The sequence below is a fragment of the Toxotes jaculatrix genome, chromosome 21 (genome assembly GCF_017976425.1).
Source record: "Toxotes jaculatrix isolate fToxJac2 chromosome 21, fToxJac2.pri, whole genome shotgun sequence".
Lineage (NCBI taxonomy): Eukaryota > Metazoa > Chordata > Actinopteri > Toxotidae > Toxotes > Toxotes jaculatrix.
In genome coordinates this window covers 8,682,143-8,697,586 of record NC_054414.1, presented here as the reverse complement: position 1 = coordinate 8,697,586, position 15,444 = coordinate 8,682,143, and the positions used below count along the sequence as shown (strand labels likewise).

At 43.4% G+C, this 15,444-nt stretch overlaps 1 protein-coding gene across 5 annotated transcripts in view; it reads left to right on the top strand.

Annotated features, from left to right (window-relative positions):
• Window positions 1-278: 278 nt before the first annotated feature.
• The window catches only part of raraa (retinoic acid receptor, alpha a), a 139,139-nt gene continuing 123,973 nt past the window's right edge, over window positions 279-15,444 (top strand). For all 5 annotated transcript variants that reach the window (XM_041066518.1, XM_041066515.1, XM_041066517.1 and 2 more), the window contains exon 1: window positions 279-537. The gene's annotated coding sequence lies outside the window, so the exon portion shown is untranslated. The remainder of the gene's footprint in view (window positions 538-15,444) is intronic.

Here is a 15,444-nt window from a genome sequence, read left to right as displayed (position 1 = left end):
TGCCTGAGTGAGAATAACAAAGGGAGTTTTGTGCATTTTACTGAAACTCAAAGGAGCTAAAAGTAAACCTGAAATGATGAGATACACTTAAAAATGAAATTATACGAATGCTGCACTTTTTTTGTTGTCACATCATATCTGCAGAGCAGAGAGCACATCTGGAGAGAATAGGACATCCACTTTTGAGGACTGGCCCCCATAAAAGGAAAGGGGGCGGGATCAGGGGTAGTGTTGGATTTCACAGCCAGAGAACGTGACTGCAATGGTTGCCTTTGAGAAAGCCGTGCCAAACTTGCCTGCTCTCTGAAAGCGGCTCGCCGCCTCATACCTACGGTTTGCCCGGGGTGGGGTGGGGGTGGCTGGCAAATTTCACGCTGCGCCCCAGAGAGAGCCACCGTTTTGGAGATTTTTTTTTTTTTTTTTTAGAGTCGGTGGAAAACTTTTGAGAAAGAGTACCACTGCGGAGAAATACAGCTGCGCGGCTCAACTTCCACCAGCAGCCCGAGGGGAACGGGAGGAGGAGTCAACAGGTCCCAGGTATTACCATTCACTTGTCATTGACAGCTTGTCAACATTTGACAGCATGCCTCCAGAGCTCAGCCGCCGGAGGAGGGTGAACCGGGCACCGTGTTTAAACAGTAGCCCCTGGTTTTCACCTGGAGGGTTTTGAATGCGTCATGCTTAGCCACGGTTATGATGTGCGACGAGTGTTACAGGGTTTTTTGTTTTTTTCTTTTTTCATGCCGTTCATTGACAGAAACGGACAGAATAACCTGAGTCCGAAACTACTGTCAAGTGGGTAATTAGTGGCCACTTACATATCCGGTTGCAATGTTTACAAATAAAGAGAAAAGAATAAAAGAATTTTGTTTGTAAACAGCGACGTTGTATTCAGTGGTTACGGCGTCTGTTAGGGCAGCTAGCATGCCAAGCTAACGCTCCTGTGCTGCTCGGCGTAGCCTGTGAGGACACTGGGACATATTTCAGCCCTGACAGTTTTCTTGAGACAATTAGCGAAAGCGGCCTGCTTAACCATGCAGCTCGTTGTTTCAGGAAAGTGCCGATATGTGGAGTTAAAAACATAATGTCATGCTGCGTGTCTCGGCGTCTGTGCCCACTCCGACAAGGGGCGAGTTTGTTTTTGCAGCGTCAGGGCAACGGAATGTGGAGAGATATGTATTTTTTTTTTTTTTTTAATTCACATCGTGCATTTGCAGATTTTTGTCAGTATGGGTTACTTCAGACATGAGGTGAACTTTGTTCGAGTGCATAATATAGGCTACTTTGCTGTTGACACCGATCATATCAGGAGCCCACTTCCTCTCCTCAGCGTGCTGTAAGTAGATGAGGAGGCACAGCTCGCAGAGAGGGCAACCACAGCCTTTTTTCTTTTGATGCCCTCTAATAAAGACGTGGAAACTTGATGACCCGAGACACACACTTGTATTCTGTAAAAAAAAAAAAAAAAAAAGAAAGTGCCAGTGCAAACTGACAGACATCTCAACTAATTTGTTAACACCCCTGATTAACCCCTGTCAAGATAATGTGCCAATTTGAGGTGTCTGGATCTCAACAAAATTAAATGTCAGGACTGTGCTATAACATTTCAGTTACATAGCCCGCGGCATCAGAGACCTGCAGTGTTATCTTGTAAAATGTTATCTCAGAAAACCACAGCTTACAGTGCTTATTACCGTCCATTTACTCTAACAAGTACTTTCTGGAAGTTTCCTGATGTTTGGGTTATCTGTTAAGTCAGTGCACTTAATGCGTTGTGCACAGAATGATTTGTTGAATGATATTTTATGGTACTACAGATTTAATGATGCTTCAGTCAACTTCTCTGATATTGGCTGCAGAAATGGCAGAGTGCAGATTTTTTTTTTTTTTCTGTAGATGGGGGGGAGGTGGCAGCTGGAGGAAAAAGATGCTCTTTCCTGTGAAAACTTGTGACATTCAGAGCAAGATGCATTAGACGCCAAGTCACTCAGTGGGAAATTTGTTGCTTCTCAGGGTTTTCCCACTCTGTCACCTCCTCTTTAGGTGTGATTCACAGTTAAAGGTTGTGCCATCACCGTAATTGCGAGGGCTTGTGCTAAATACAAGATTGTTTACCTGCCTGCTAAACTGTCACATATGATAATAATTTTGATAATAACCTTTAGACGTCTGTTAGAATTGTTTTTGTGATACCCGAGCTCATGCCATGCCCGTCACTGAATTCTAAACATGTAGTTCCTGTCTCTGCGGTGAGAATGAGGTTATCTTAAATGTATGATGTTGCCATTCAGAAATAAATCTCATGTGTTAATTTGAGTTCAAACACAGTGAGAGAGTTTTGGAGAAATTATGTCCTCAAATCGTTGTTGACAGCAGCTCTAGTCGTGTGTTGTTTCATGTTGCCTCATCCTAGAGCATAAAAGAAAATTAAGAACTGTTTTTTTGCAACACTATATTCAAAGCTGTGTGAATGTGTTTTTCTTGATGTTAAAGTGCCCGGTGTTGTTTGTAAAAACAAAAAAAAAACCTCTGTGATGTTTTGTTACGTAGCACAAGGCGAGAGATTTCGATGATACTGGCAAACCCTCTCTGTCAAGCGTCAACGGGAAGTTGGTGCTCTCCTCGTGTGAACAATGCCGGCTAAAGGCCTCGCACGCCTCAGTTTCACATGGTACTAAATGTGTCATCATCATGGAAGCGGTGGCACACTCACTTTGACTCCGCACATCCCCCACCCCCTCACCATGTCCCTCTCCTTCCTCTGCAGATCGTAAAGTCAAGCGCAAATGACACTGGAAAGGAAATTTTTGTCTTTTGTTCTTTAAAGACTGTGTAGTAGTGAGTCAGTGGCTCCTAGCTCTGCCATCTGTTTGATGACAGTTTTTGCTTTTTTGCTTATCACGTGTGGAACAAATGACTTTATCAGATGAAAGACAGTGAGTTATTAAAGGTGTAAAACTAAACTCTGTATGTTGAACAGAGAAATTTTGAGTCACCTGTTGTAATGTTGCAGATTAGATAATAAGGGCTGTTTTTCCTTTCTCGTATTCCTATTAGGTGTATATTTAAATATTTACTTTGTGACAAATAAATAAGTGGACAATATATACAGCTCTGCCTCTCTCACCTGTTGCTTCTGCCCTAGCTGGCTCTCCCTCAGCAGCATGTTGGCTGCTGTCCTCCTCCACCTCTCCTACATTTCTCTCTCCATTAGCTACAGCTTTCCCTTCCTGACCCTCTCTTACTTTCTCAGCTGCCACAGCAGCACTAGTCAAAGCCTGGAAATATTCAAAACAAATTAACTGGACAGCTAATCACGCTGGTCGGACAGTTCATCTTTCCCACGTGTGTTTTCTTAAGCTGCTAGGTACTCTGTTTTGCTAATACCTCTGGTCCAGACTGTCTTTGCGCCTCATCAGGACGAGACCTTTCGAGTCTTTGAAAATATTTGTTCAATATTCACCTGGATTGGGAGAGCGAACATTCAACGTCAGGGTCGAAAGAACTGACATTAAATATTATCCACTTGCAGAAGCAGTTGATATTTACTAGCAGCTATGCTAGCCAACAACAATCCTTCCCCCAGCACATGATCATGTTTTGATTCTTGTGCACGGAGAGGTGTGGGGGGGGGGCAATTCACAGCCGGGTTCGTTGTCAATGTGTTTGTGAGAGAGGGAGGGAGGGGGAGAGAGAGAGAGAGAGTGGGGCAAGAAGGAGCTGAGTAAATCAATGCACTGTGCGCAGCCCTACAATGAAATCAGATTTTACCCATTTGAAATTGTGAAAAATATAGAAAATCAATATGTGGTGGTCAATGTTGATATAGTGGCGGGCCGACACAAATAAATCAATGTATGGGAATTACTGCATATTGACTCATGCAAATTGTTTTGATCTCAGTCACAAGATAGCATCCCTCACAAATAACATATAAATTCCCAATAGCAGGAGGTGAAAGTGCAGGTTTGCTTCATTACCAGTCAAAAGTTTGTGAACACTTACACTTTTCCAGCTGCTATTTAGATTTACGTAATTCAGTGCTGCTGTGTTTCTGAAACTACAGCACAGAAAAAAAATGCACAATTGGAAAATTCAAAAACAAGGAATCGCAGAATCTTCGCGTTGAACTAAATTTAATCTTTTCTTTTAATCTTTAATATTTTTGCTTTCTGTCCGGTTCATCCCAAACCAGCTCCATAGGGTTTAGCTGTAAGAGAACCAACTGCTTAATCCATGAAAAAGGCCCATTTCAAATGGGGGTCTTCTAAAACTTTAGACCAGCAGTGTACACACACTACACACACACACACACACACATACATATATATTACATTTTAAAGCGAGGAGGAACCACTTCAAGACAAGACTTGGCTAAATTTGGCTCTGAAAAAATCTTCAGGGGCTTTGGTTTGGTTTGGAGTGTAGTGGTCTATACACAGCATCCTGCCCCCCCCCCCTTACCAGGCGGACTGAGAGGGCCACGGCTGTGCAGCACAAACCCATCAGGCACTGACAGATGAGACATCCCCGCAATGGCAGGGAACCCAGGAGATGTCACCCAGCTCTTGCTTAACAGTAAACACCTCTACCGAGTTGCACCCACTCTCTGTCAGTGGTAGCTCTGTTTCTGGGGTAAGAAACACTAGCACTTGAAACCCGCCCTGCAGAATTAGAGTTTCACTTGCTGTAAATAGGAAAAAAAAAAAAAAAAAGCAGCGGGCTAGGTTTTTAGAATTCGTTTCGATGTGTACATGTTTTGGTTCGCCGACTTACTGATGATGCCAATACAACAATCGTTCAGTTTGTCAGCAGATAACATCTTTTTGCCTAATAGAGAAACAGTTACTTCTACAAATGGAGTCCAGTGGAACCAAGCAGTGTAGCTTTAGACTAATAAAACCAGCCTTGACCTAAATGAATCAGGCTCCGACTCTGTCAGAATAAGTAGAAATAAATTGGGATATTACAGTGGTTTGGCCGTGGTGCCCAATGACGTAGTCATTGCCTTAGGGACTGGGGCGAGTGTGGGAAAAGCAGGAGAGAAGAAGGGTGGGAGCCGATACCAGGAGAGTGTAGCCGAAGCCGAGTGGGATTTTTTTTTTCTTTTTTTTTTGGAGGGGGGGGTGGAGCTGCTGTGATGTTGAAATGTGGGAGCTCCACTCACGTCGGCCGGCGGCAGTTACACGGGCTGCTTTTGCATACTGATTCTCTTCCCTCTGCTCTCCACACAGCAAACTGGCCTGCACGGCCCTGCCAGCCACGCAAGGGTTACCCCCCCCCACCTCCCCCCACCCGTCCTCTTTCACACCACCTCCTTTTATTCCTCTTTTTATGGCTTTGATGGTATTAAATAATCTTTACGTGTCAGAGTGCACAGCTCCCAGTGTTCGTGTCGGGAGAGCGAGAGAGCAATTAGGTCAGAGTGGTAGAATAACTTGGTTTCATCCCAGCCTTAAAGCGGCAGGGTAGCTCACTTCAACTCGCGCTTTATATTCACCTCAAACCTTCAGAGTGAGCTTTTCAAAGAGGTCCAAGGCCAGTGGGGTTATCAAAGCACTCAGAGATAGAACTTTATATCTCTCCGTTTATAGTCTCATAATAAAATGTCCCAGAATGGATCGTTGGTTGTGATATTTTAGGTTTCTCACTATGTTAATTTGCCTGAAGAATCAGGCCACGTTTGTCTCCTTTTTTTTCCTAATGAGGCTGAGCTAAAGACCCATATAACCTATTATCCTGGTTATTGATTTGGTATGTGTTTCAAGCTTACAGATTGTTTTGGTAGACCTCGAAATTATTGACATAGTCATCTGCAGTTGTTGTACTGATTTATTTTTTTTATTTTTTTAGACAAACAAATCTTCAAGATCACACAGAACAATAATAAACTGAAAGCCTTGTGTTTCTGTTTGTCATTTCTGTTTCACATAATCGGTGCTGTAGCGTTTCCCACAGCCTGTTGTCCCATGTTTGAGATTGCATTTCTACCATTTGGCGTGTGAACGTTCTGGCCCATGTCACAGCATTTCATTGCCCTCGTCACAGAGTTTCATACTATTTTCCACACTCATTTTGTACCTTGGCTTTTTATGAAAGTGTCTCTGCCCGGTTTCGGACAGTCCCCCAGCGTGACGGCTGACATTTCCAGTGAAAGAGCCCTATTGTTGGGTCTTAATCCCCCTCCACCCTCCTCTCCATAAAACAATGGTATCAATTGCTTCCACTGAGTACATCCACAGCTCACAGTGAGAGACAGGCTGGCCGGGCCTGTTAGCTAGCCTGCCAGCCGTCCTACCAGGCAGCCAGGCCGACCTCTTCATTTCTAGTGATAGCTCTGTGCTCGAGCCCACAGATTCCTCTTCAGGCATCTGCTCTAATATTATCTCTGTAGCATGAGAACTAGCCCTTGATCGTGGCTGTGCTGCCACCTCGTAAACGCACAAATAATGGCTTGTGTATATATTTATTTTCCCGGGGAGACAGTGGAGGAGACCGGTGGCTTCGACACAACCCCATTCCCCACCTTCTTAATGAATGGTCTCCATTCTATTTTCCTTCATTTTCCCCAGGACACTGCCATTAACTTTGACAGATGATATGTTCTTTCAGTGAAACAGTGATCCTGAGCGTACTGTCACTGGAAATTGGATTCGCACACCCGCCCCCTTTTGCTCTTTGCCTTTTCTCCATCTCTCCTTTTCCCTCCTTCCTCCTTTTTCCCTGTTGCTCTCTCTCAGGCAGCACTGGGCGACATGCTGTTCATACTCCTTTTAGAGCTGCACTGTACAGCTGAGCTGCCAAGTTAACCCTCTGCTGCCATGAGTCAGACAGATAGCCAGATAGCCGGTGTCACTTACACAGATGTCTGACTACTCAATCTGTCCTTAAGCGCTCCTTGATAATATGAGCACCAATCTGAGCCAAGTGTGTGTCTGCAGTCACTTATGTCACTTATATCTGTTCTCTGTTGACTGTAGTTCTCATCTTTTTTTTTTTTTTGCTAATTTTAATCTTCGACAATAGAAGATATAAAAGTGACCGCTCTGGTGCCAGATAGAGAATTTTAGATTCATCACACACTCATGAATGGCTCCAGATTTTCCCAATTAATCTATTATTTTTTTAGTAATTCAGTGGAAATGTCCACCCCAGTTTCCTAGGGTCCAAGATGATGTCATGAAATTCACTGGTTTGTCCCACCCACAGTTCAAAATGCAAAGATGGTCAGTTTAAAAAGATCAAACAAAACCAGATTACAACACTGTAGTGGTTACTTATCAGCTGGGCTGCTCTTCACCATGCCATCTTCCTAATTAAGACACTTGGCAGGCTCTGTGTCATTCCCAGTCAGCTATAGGGAACACTACATGTGAGTCTCCTGTGCAGTGGCCATGTCCGGTTTCAAAGCACTGCACAAACCCAAGCATCTTAACACTGATTTCAGTGGAACAAATCCTCTCTATTGTGCCTCCTGTGTGGGCGTATGTGGCAGTTGACAGTGTGTTACCCAGCTGCTGTGGCCGCAGCTGCTTGCACATTAGCTTGAGTTGCTAGGCCATATTTATCAGTGTGAAGTGAGCACCACGGTGGAGAGATAATGGTCCTGAACAAAGATGATACAACTCTCGCTGCTAGCTGCTGTTAGCTCTTTGAGCTAGCAGCTCATGGCATCGTTATTGTACCGCTCTGCTGCCTTGGCTTGTGCCTGCCAAGTCTGTGTAGCTAGTCAGCCGCTGCTACTTATTCTGTCTCCATTGGCTGTCATCACAGTGCAGCCAGACACAGTGAAGAGCCATCGCACCAAATCACTGTCATGCTGAAATGCAGTGCAGGGCCTGTTTGATGACTGGATTCCTGTGTTTGCAGCTGGAGGAGTGGACATCAAAAACAGAGCAGTAAAAGACAATTATGGGCTAATAACATTTACCTTTGTGTAGATTTATAAAGCACTAATTCATCTTCTGTATCTTGTTCCTATAAAAGCTACATAAATATTAATTGTGTTTGTAGTTTGCATTTGCAGATAACAGACTGTGTGTACAGTACATCTAGTTGTGGAAAGCATCTCAGAAATGCGCCCAGCAAACCAGGCCGCAGCCTGTAGATGTTTGCCAGCAAGAAAGCATAACCCGCGGATATAAATGATACTCTTTCAGTGAGTGAGACTATGAGACACTATCAATAATGGTGGATCCTTTGATTGGTTTTGTACTTCATTTCGTGTCAACATAATTTCCATTTTTCTTGGCTTTTTGTGTCGCAGTAATAATTCTGTAATATGGCGCACCAGGCAGCATATGGCTGCCATTTATGATCAACAGCCTCTGTAAAGAGGTGACTGGAATATGCAAATGTCTGCATGCTAATGGAATAGTAATGTAATGAAGTACGTTGTATATGGCCAATAATGAGCTCGGGTTATTGAGTGTTGATGGCTTCTTCTCAGCCTCTGTTGTTTCACAAGCTGCAGCTTTCTTGTTTGTTCTTCATGGCACACATACACACCATCAACCAAAACACACGTGCACACACACACACACACAAAAACGCACACACACACAGACTTAGATACATGAACATTGCATTCTCATTGATTCATGGCATTGGGTGAAGAGCATATTGATAAATACCTGGAATACTTGCTCATTGAAATTGTGAAACTAAATTGGCCAGAACTGAGACAGATGCGGCGCAGTAAATTAAACAAGCAATCTTCTCTGTTGGGTGACAGCACAATGGTGATTAGGGTTTCATGTGAGCTGCCCTACATTATTTATGGCTGTGCTGTGGGCTGCCTGCAGTTGAATAGACCCACAGTCCATTGACTGGGCACATTACAGGAGGCCGACTCGTAGCGAGAGGGGGAGTTAAAAATGGCTTTATTTCCTCTCGAGGAGGTCCATTTTCATCTAAATGAAGGTGGAAGCCCCAAGCGTGTTGTTTCCAGGCTCTGCGTGTGTGAAATGTGTTGACTGTGTTCCAGAAGGCTTCTCTGCACAGCTCTGCCCTGCGTTCCAGGGTGATTTTAGCAGGACCTCCCATTTGTACACATCAACCATCCCTAGTTTTCTTAGTCACTGCCTACTCAACTTTGTGCCCATTGCCAATTCACAATTTGGCTGTTTTCTTTTGTGCGTAGTTGTACTGACGCATGCCTGTTTGGCCCCCAGATGTCATTTAACATCGGGTATCTGATTCTATATTTGTATTTTCCTACATAATACATCAGGCAGAGATATGCTCGATCACTTTGCATTAAGAAAACACAGCCTGCATCACTGCTTTCCTTTGATAGTTTCCTATGATAGTTGTGTTTTGTTTGGTATCCACGGAGGAAAAAAGTGTGTATCTCTTGTGGGAGGAAAATCTAGACATTCTCTTCTCATCCACAGAATGAACAAGACACTGAAGTTCAAATTCAGCACTCAATACTGACACTGAAACAGAGACAAGCTACCTCTTTTTTTTTTCTCTTTTTCTCTAAGTGTCATTGCTTGCTAATATTTTCTTTTTGGAAACATTAATTGAAACTCCTTGCTACTGTTTATTTGTTCATGCTGCCTTTCATGTCATTAATTTGCAATACAATGGAAAACAGAGTTGAGGAAAACAGATTTTAAAGAGTTTAAATGGTGCAATGGATTATGACAAACAAAGGATCGGAAAGAGACTGAGCTTTATATAATCCATTAAAAAATGCCTTGATGACCTCAATCCCCATCTTGCACATCACCCTTGGACACACCTAGTTTAAGCTTGCTGCAACCACAGGCTATGGTTTTTATTGCAACAGAACATCAAAGACAAAGTGGAGGATTCTGTATCTGCCCAACCTGTTTGAAGATGTCTATATCAGTATAACTGTACTGAAAACCATGAACCCCATTTAATACATTGCTGATTTTCTTCTTATTCTAATTGCTACACACATTAATATTAGTTTTTTTTTCATGGTTTTTTTTTTTTTTTTTACTGATATTAATTTCTTAGGGGATATTATGTAGAACCGGTCGGGGGAAACCCAAGCACAACAGGATGTGACTGTTAATACAAGAAAAGGATCCACATAATTGACAGTGTTAAGGAATGAAAACTCATCTTGAGTGGTTTGTGCTCTGTCTGCTACATGTCAAGTCCCTGTGGCAAACAGTGGCCTTCTGTGTCAAGAGAGGGATTTTTTTTTTTTTTGCTGCACTCAACTGTAAGAGTGATATGGATGTAACTCAAAGATTGCATTGTCCGACTTTATTAACAGAGATAAGAGAGATGTGGAAGGCATGTACAAGTACATAACTATATGGCCTTAACAAGCGTTTTACATCAGCACTTCCTTCAGACCCCAAGTATAAAGCGGCAGTAATCAGTTGTACATGAGATCCATAAACAGGCTTCAGAAAATTAGACATGGCCCCTGGTGTATATGGGATACGAGCAGTGCCACTGTAACTGTGGAGTAGAGGCGTAGCTCATGTTGATTTCAGTTGCTCTGCTTTTGTTTCTTCTCTAAAACCAAACTGTTCCTCCATCGCTCCCAGACACCAGAGGAGACTGGTGCGGTTCAGCAGTGAGCACAGACAGTGGTGGAAGCAGGAATGTGAAAAATGAGGGGAAAACAGTTTGCAGAGCATTTGGAGCTCTGCCCCTTGTCACACCTATGCACATGTGAAAAGGCTGCTTCCTTGTCTTTGGATTCAGCGCTGTTCTCCCCAAATTACTGGGCAGTCCACAGTGCTGTTGCTATTGAATCTGTTATATTTGTCAGTTTTTGAAACAGAATTGCAGGATTGATGATATAATGTTTGTATAATGTCTTCTTTGTTCAGCTTGTAGTATTGTTGGAGGTCTGAATTGAAACATCAAATAACAATAATAGGCAGTTTTTTGTTTATTATTATACTGTATTTCTGTGCGTTTCTGTGTTTTACTTACCTCTGTCCTCACTGGTCTCTAGTGAGAAGGTAGCAGCATGCTCTGAGGCCGTAGGTTTACATTGTTAAATTTCAGTCCAGCTCTGCACCTCCTGTACGACTGCCTGAAAATAACTTTTCACTGCGTTTGGACCATGCGAACGCTTGAGTGCTCTGAATGATTTGCTCCAAGGACTCGGAAGCTTGTGTTTGCAACAGAAAACTGTTAATCTTCTCTGTGCGTTGGAGGCGTGGGATATGAAAATGGAATGCCATCTCTAATTTGTGTTTTGTTTGTGCATTTCACTCCTAGTAGCATCATTGTAGATTTTCTGCCCATGCAAGAGTTATGAAATGGCTAACAAGAAGGCTATGTTTGTTTTATTAGTGAAATTAACTGTCATCTTCACTTTGATGGATGTCTGTTGCGTGAGTATGCCCTAATTGTCGTTCCGCACAACAGCGTGTTTTCATTCTCGGTTGGCCTCCGGCCCAGGGTACCCACTCGAGCTCCAGTCCACTTGTCCAGAGCAACGAAACAATGCTGAGCTGCCGTGCTTCTTCAGAGAGCCACTGTCGGACAGTCCCCTGGGGGTGGAGTGTTTTCTGATAAGTCTGTGCCAAATCTGGTCCCCGCACTCAATTGCTCCTTTGTCATTTCCTCCATGTGAATGTCAGTGCGGCTGAGCCGTGGCTCCATGGATTCCCTGCGTTCAGATACCTTGCATGGCTTTCATCAGGACTTAGACAGCGCTGCTTGTTCCCCCTCAACCACAACCGCAGCCCCTTCATCCTCCAACCATTGTTTTCCTATCAAGTGAAACTTGCTTTTTACCCTCTCTCATGAAGCATGAAATACAAGCTTTTATACTGACATTGGCAGGTATTTAAACTCCTGATCTGATCCAGGCTGTGCTCATTAAATCTTCAAGATGATGTAACGTTTCGCTGCCGCTGCTGTGTGCCAGCATGGCATGTTTTTCCACTTAGGGATTCCAATATTTGTCTCTGTCATAAACACAGGGCATCTGGTTGTCAGTACTAGGCCCAGCCTTCATTTGGACTTTGACATCGAAATGTGGCTGAATTCTTCAGAGAGAAGCTGCCTGGCTTCTCATTTAGCAGCTTGCGTAGGTATGATAAATGTTACTAATCACCTATTGACCCAGGGAGGTCAAGCCTTTGCCCTGTTGCCCATCACCCTCCCCCTTCCCGCTGTCCTCTCTCTGCCTCTGTACACTGTGGAGAGCCTTTATCTTACTCAAGCAATAGTTTCTCCTCTCTAACACAGCTGGTCTGCCAACAGATACCGGGCAACAGAAATATGCACTTTCCTTGATTTATCTTACCAAAAATATCTTTTATATGGCCTTGTGGCCTCTGAAATACGTTTATGTTGTGAATGTGATTAGATACAGCGAGCCAGAACAGATATGCTTTCTTTTCTGTGTTCCCAGCTTTAGTTTTTGACCTTTGCACTTCTAATATCACAGCCAGTTTCTAGCACCTCATGGAAGAGATAAGTAAATAGAAGAAAGTGTAAGATTATCAGGGAAATAATCTTATAAAAGAAATGAATTTGGTTGGAATACCAAGGGCAGGGAGCTATAAATGTGTAAGAGCACACACACACACACATACTAAGTATCAGTGCTGGATGGGGTTCCTGTTCTGCTTTTTTTCCACTGGCAGTGTAAAGAATCGAAGTGGAGCTTTTGTTCTTTTGAAAATCCACCTGATAATGTCGGTAGCTGGCTCTTTGCCTGAGCTGGTTGGATTTAAAAGACGAAAAAGAGCAAAAAAAAAAAACTCCCAGTCTCCAGTGCCCAGCCCAGTGTTACACACTTTACACACCCAACACAGTGGCCCAGATTTTCCACAATCCTCCAGTGAAACAACTCTTCTGTTTGGAGCCTTTGGAAGTGGATGGCGAATTTCATTTTCAAAGGAGAACACTCAGAGTTGAAGAGTGCAGCACAGGTAGGAATAATAATGCTGGCAACACAATAATGGCATCAGTGGGACGCTAAGTTTTCTGGGTTCACAGATAGGTCCATCCTCTTCCCCCTTCCAACTTAAATGTTCCACATGAGACTGATTGAGCCATTTCGTATTGCTAAGCTGCGTGAAGAGTGCTACTTTTATAATGAAAGAATACTGCTAAATCAAGGCTTGACAAATCTACTTTCTCCATGTCCCCACATTGAGGGTTGGCGGATTAGGCTCTAATTTTAGTGCCACTTATCTCTTCAGCTGCTTTTAAGAATTAGTTCCAAATAACAAAAAAGTGTGAAAAATGTGAGGGGTTTTTGGGGGGTTGGATGGGAGGATGGTGGGAGTTGGATATTGTCAGGGAAGCAAGGCTGTGAAAAAGAGATTGTCTAGTGGCAGTGAGGGCCTTTGCATAAGAGTTAAAATTTGCATACAAATCTCCAGGAAAAAAAACCCAAAACAACAACACAAAAAAACAGTGTTTGTGGCGGTTGGGCAGAAGGCAGTTGTTAAACGGAAGCCTTTGAGGAATTTTTCAATCGCCGTCTGTCCCACCGCAGTGTCTCAAGTGGCTTCATGAGATCACAAAGCCTGATGGAGTTTTCAAACAACACAGACCATGAAAAATTTAACACAACTTTCTTTTGCCTCTGCCTTTTTCTCCCTCCCTCTCTCGCTCCGTTTTCCTTAACAGAGACTTGGATCCTGAGTGTTTGTTGTTGAAGCTGAATGTGTGATGAATGAACAGTTAGTCAGAAAGCCACTGTGTGTTTGTTTCAGCCGTCCACTTACTGCAAGTCAGCATTAAGTTCATCTGGTCCAAACAAAATCACTTTTCCGGACTCGCTCTAATGTCACTAAGAACCGGGTAGTTTAGAGCTTTCCATCTCACATGTATTTGGCTACTGTGACACGTCATCAATACTAAACAACCATCAATACCTCACTGGAGGCAGTTGCATTTAAAACAATGGAGGAGACAGCGTTGGTGTGCATTCAGCACTTTTGAATAGCCGTCAGCTTATTGATTCTCCTTCAAGGACGGCATCAATTCTTCTCTGTCCCGTCTTTTCTGTTTGTGACAGCTGAGGGCAAATGCATGTTAAAAAAAAACTTGCTGCTCAATTGGCTTGGGAAGGGGAGACCCATTAAAAAAAAAAAAAACTACCATGACAGTTTCCACTCACATTTGCTTCTCTGGGAGAGGAGCCCTTGTCATTGCGGGCAGTGTTTGGGTGTGATTATGTAATCCATCAGGGTATTACCATAAAGAGGGGCCGGGGTGTGGAGGGGTTGGAAGGTAATAGCGGTGCTACTGATGATCATCGTCTAGCAACTGCCCAAGGGCAGGAATGTTTTGTGCGCCGATGTGTCCGACAGGTGGCTAGGAGACGCTAATTGATTAATGATCAGGGTGATATATGAGCCCCCGTGGCCAGCCCAAACATAAAGGCTCAGAGCACCGGTGTCGCCCTAAATCATTTCCAACCAGGCCAGTAAACCCAGAACAGTTCCTTCATTAGCATATGAAAGACCAATCAGGAGGGGGGACTGTGCTTTCCAAGCCCTTTGTGGGCAGCCTATTGTCAACATCCTGAGTCTGAATTAACAGGCTAGCATTTTATGCCAGATGAATAATGACAACAAAGATGGTTTTATAATAAGGGTCACTCAGCACTAATGAATGATTAACATCACCACAATCTAAGCCTTTGATATAGTTGGGATTTTAACCCCTATTTCTGTCTGTGCGTGGATTTGAGGAAAGCAACACTCGCCCAGATGACTGTACTCGTAAAAAGAACTATTGTCTCCTGCTCTATAGATGCAAGCTGCTAGTATTTTTACTACAGAGCGTGAAATATTGTTCTAAAACTCAAAGTTGAATGGATGTCTTTTCACCATGTGTTATACTAACTATAATTCCTTATACCTGGAGGTGAGATAATTTACATTCCTTCTTTACATGGGTGTTTTTACTCTGTACATCATGCAGCTGACGTATTTTCCATTCCAGTAGTGTCAGATTCTTCTTGAATGATTGAACATTAGTGGAATTCACCTGCCCCCAGATGATCGTAATTTGCACTTGGTGTTCCATATCACACTGTCACAGTGGATTAGTCTCTCTCAATCTCTGTCTCACTTCCTCTCTGTCTCTGTTTCAGTGTCTCTGAATTACCCTCTCTGGTTATTTACCATTCCACAGGGGGCCTTGCGTGACCCTCTTCATTGTTTTGTTTGGATGACTCTGAAGGACAATGGCAGTCTGGAGCCTTGGCCGGCACTCAGCGTGTGTGAATCTGCATCTTTCCATTGGGAGTGCTGTCCTCCGATGTCAAGAGAGGTTATGTGATCTATGTGTGACTGAAGGGGGTTTCCACCGCTGAGAGCCAGAGCCTCAAGGAGAGGGGTTTATATTGTGTGAATATGTGCGTGCGTGTGTGTGTGTGTGTGTGTGTGTGTGTGTGTGCGCACGCGGCCTGTGGAATTTTATACAACCAAGCTAGTTAAAACAACACATTGTGTCTGTTTTAATGTG